Here is a 4,316-nt window from a genome sequence, read left to right as displayed (position 1 = left end):
TTGTATTTTGCTGCTCTGGCAAAGGGATTCTGAAAGCCATACTGCTGCTGGAAGGAGGGGGTGGCAGAAGCTGCAACTGGTGTTGGCATGGGAGAAAAGGACCAGAGAGAGCAACAGTGGTGACATCATATAATTTCCTTGATGCAGGCAATAGACCCCAGAGTCCACAAGTGTACTTTCCAGGTATCATCTGCATTTTACCCTGAGCTAACTAGGGGTCACCAGCCTCCACATTTCATACACACTGTGATATTGGTAATGCTGTGGATCTCCAAGCTCTGCCAGGGTCTAAAGATTCTGTTATCATCTTCCCAAAGGGTCCTGTTCAAGCAAGCCTACTCTTGAAGCTGCATCTTCTGTAGATCATTCTGGTCTTCAGAGGTATCTATACCTTGCTTTAGGATGTTTCTTCTCCACGGCTATCTTCACATTCTCCATGGTATTGGCAGTCACCAGGGTGTGAAGGGACTCATCTTCTCCTGGCAGCATCTGGCTATCTTTAATCCTTACTTTCCCTTCTTTCACAGAGCCTTTCCCCCCAATCAAGGTCTTGGCATTATATTCCTTCTTTGTGTTCTTCAAGGTATTCCTTCTGGGCCCACTTAGGAGCCACATAAAGCTGATTTCTGGATATTCATATTGGGGGGTCATTACTTTATTGCACTCATATGTTGCTGGAGGTTTATAATCTGCAAGAGGCTTGAAATCAGGGTTGAGGGAAGCCATTTTGGTGACAATGTTATTTTGCTCCTCCTCAAGCTTCTTGTAGGTATGGAAGTCATGAGTGTTAAGCCTCTTTCCCCTCATTATTGTAGATGGACTCTGGGGAAGGGGACGTGTCCCCCAGGTTAGGAGGGATGCCCAGGTCTCCGGTGTGCAGTTTACAAGTCAGGGCTTCTATCTGCAGTTGCACAATCTAAGCTTTTTCTTGTTCTCAAGTAAGTACAGGGGGGATAAATGTAGGCATTCCTGGAATCACAGTCTTGTGATTGTGTGTTCCGTTGTGTCTTGGTTCCTGCAGCTCCTCTTCCACTTCCTACTGGGGAAGTTCAGTGGTGGCTTCTGAACTTTGCCAATCTTCTGGAGAGAGATTGTGGAGCCCATCACTTGGATTGGAACCAAGCCTAGGCAAGAGGTTGGAATTAGTGGAGCTTTAGCCCTTCTGATGGGTGTTGGGATTGGGCTGACCTTTAGGCGAGGTGAGGAAATGGCACTGAAACTGAAGAGCTGGGAGGTGCTGCAGGGTGCACTTCATTTGTTACTGCAGATGCCCATTTCAAATTAATCCCTAGTTTCATTTTTTTCTTTTTTTAATATAAATTTATTTATTTTAATTGGAGGTTAATTTCTTTACAATATTGTATTGGTTTTGCCATACATCAACATGAATCCGCCACAGGTATACATGTGTTCCCCATCCTGAACCCCCCCTCCCTACTCCCTCCCCATACCATCATTCATCTGTGAATTTGACTTGTCTGCATATTCAAATTAATGTAATCATGAAGCATATGGTCTGTTGTATCTGGCTTCTTTCACTTAGCATAATGTTTCTAAGGTTCATCCATGTTGCAGTTTGAATCAGTACTTCATTTCCTTTCATGACTGTGTAACATTCAACTGGACCCATATAACACATTTGCTTATTCATTCATCAGTTGGTAAATGTGAACATTTTTTCACCTTTTAGCTATTATGATTAATGTTGCTATGAACATTGATATATAAGTTTTTTCATGAACACATGTTTTTTATTTATCTTGGCTCTATACCTAGGAGCAAGCTTTCTGAGTTATATGGTTACGATATGTTTAGCTTTTTGAGAAACTGCAAAATTGTTTTCTGCAGGGGGTTGTACAACTCTACATTGCCACCAACAACTTTATGAGGGTTTCATCTTTGCCAACATGTGTTAGTGCTTCTCTTTTTGATTGTAACCGTCCAAATGGTTGTGAAGAAGTATCTCATTGTGATTTGTAGTAGTATTCCCCAAATAATTAATGGCATTGTCTTTTCATGTGCTTATTGGCCATTTGTTTATTTTCTTTTGAGAAATGTCTATTCAAATCCTTTGTCCTTTTTAAAACTGAGTTGTGTTTTATTAGTTGTGAATTTTTTTAAACATATTCTAGATACTAGACTTTTGTTAGACATATGGTTTGCAAACTTTTTCTCTCATTTCGTCTTTTTGCTTTACAGTGTTCTTTGAAGCATGAAAGTTTTAAATTTTTTTATTGAAGTTGATTTATGTAAAAGTTTTAAATTTTGGTTAAGCCAAATTTATTTTTCCTTTGTTGCTTGTATTTTAGATGTCATATCTAAGAGTACACTGCTCTATCCAAAGTCACAACAACCCATAGGGTTGTTCTAGCAGTTTTCTATTTTCAGGTCTTACATTTAGGTTTTGATCTATTTTAAAGTAAGTTTTGTGTAAAGTATAAAGTGTCAGCACCATTTGTTGAAAAAGATGATTCCTCCCCCACGCCTCCACTGAACTGATTTTAATCAATTGGATTTAAATATGAGGGCTTGGTTTTTAAAATTTTATTCCTTTATGGCTTCCTCCTTTAACCTCATTGTTATTATTTTTGTAGTACAAGTTACAGGTTTATACATTATGAGCCCTTCAACATAGTTGTATTAACATAACTATTGCTTTACGGATTGTATTTTAATTCAGACATGAGAAGCAAATAATTATGAATGAAAATACATTTATGCTATTTTTATAGTTACCTATGAATATATAACCAACTTCAGCTGTGTTCTATACTTCTTCACACGAATTGGAATTACTGTCTGTGTCCTTTAATTTCTGATATTCACTTTAGTTTTCCTGTGGGCTGGGCAGATCTGCTAAGAATGTATTATCTCAGCTTTTATTCATACATTATTCTTTTTTTTTTTTCATTTCTGATATACAGTTATACTAGATATAGAATACTTGGTTCACAATCGTTTTTTTCTGAGTATGTTTGAATGTGATATTTATAGGTGTGATTCACTTTTAGTTTATCCTAGTTGAAGCTTGTTTCCTGGATGTGTGAATAAATATAAATGTTTTTCATCAAATTTAGGAATTTTTCAGATATCACTTCTTCAAATATTTTCCTGTCCCTTTGATTTATCTTCTAGAACTCTCATTACACATAAGTTGACACATAAACATTGTCTTGCATTTCTCTGAGACTCATTCTTTCTTATTCCTAGTTGTTTCTGATGTTGAACTCCTTTAGTGAATTTTTCATTACAATTATTGTTCATTTCAACTCTAGAACGAATTTTTTTTAATATTTTCTATATCTTTATTGATATTCTGTATTTGATGAGATGTTGTTCCTATTTTATGAGAAGTATATCTAATGTTCATAGCTAACACTGTAAAAACTGAAGAATTTCAATGTAACTATGGAGCTATAGTTGCATCCAGTCCTATCCATTCATGGCAAATAGATGGGGAAACAATGTAAACAGTGAGAGACTTTATTTCCTTGGGCTTCAAAATCACTGGAGATGATGACTGCAGCCATGAAATTAAAAGATGCTAGCTCCTTAGAAGGAAAGCTATGACAAACCTGGAGAACACATTAAAAAGCAGACATTACTTTGCCAACAAAGGTCAGTCTAGTCAAAGCTATAGTTTATCCAGTAGTCATTTATGGATGTGAGAACTGGATTACAAAGAAAGCTGAACACCAAAGAATTGACGCTTTTGAAGTGTGGTGTTGGAGAAGATGTTTGAGAGTCCCTTGGACAGCAAGGAGATCAAACCAGTCAATCTTAAAGGAAATAAGTCCTAAATACTCATTGGAAGGACTGATGCTGAAGCTGAAACTCCAATACTTTGGGCATCTGATGTGAAGAAGTGATTCATTGGGAAAGACCCTAATGCTGGGAAAGATTGAAGGCAGGAAGAGAAGGGGACAACAGAGGATGAAATGGTTAGATGACATCATCAACTCAATGGACATGAGGTTGAGCAAGCTCTGGGAGTTGGTGATGAACAGGGAAGCCTGGTGTGCTGCAGTCCATGGAGAGACAAATAGATACAACTTAGAGACTGAACTGAACTGATAGAGCTATATGAGGGGATGAGAAAAGATTAAGTAAAAATATTATAGAACTTGCTTTTCTTAGCAAGGTTCAACAATTTTTCTTCAATACATTTGCAACTGTTGCATTTGGTTAATTTAAAGAATTTTCAAAAAGCTGATTTCACAATGCTAGTATTTTCATTGTTTTTAGGGAAGAATGGATATACAGACTTCCTTACTCTCACTTTCAGGAGATATCTCATACAGTTTGATATTTGAATG

General features: G+C 37.1%; 1 pseudogene; it reads right to left on the bottom strand.

Annotated features, from left to right (window-relative positions):
• Positions 1-218: 218 nt before the first annotated feature.
• Positions 219-1,104, bottom strand: LOC138071048 (splicing factor 1 pseudogene; annotated as a pseudogene).
• Positions 1,105-4,316: the final 3,212 nt, after the last annotated feature.

The sequence above is a fragment of the Capricornis sumatraensis genome, chromosome X, assembly GCF_032405125.1.
Source record: "Capricornis sumatraensis isolate serow.1 chromosome X, serow.2, whole genome shotgun sequence".
Lineage (NCBI taxonomy): Eukaryota > Metazoa > Chordata > Mammalia > Artiodactyla > Bovidae > Capricornis > Capricornis sumatraensis.
Note: the sequence above shows the minus strand (reverse complement) of the source record. Positions and strands in the feature narration are given on the sequence as shown.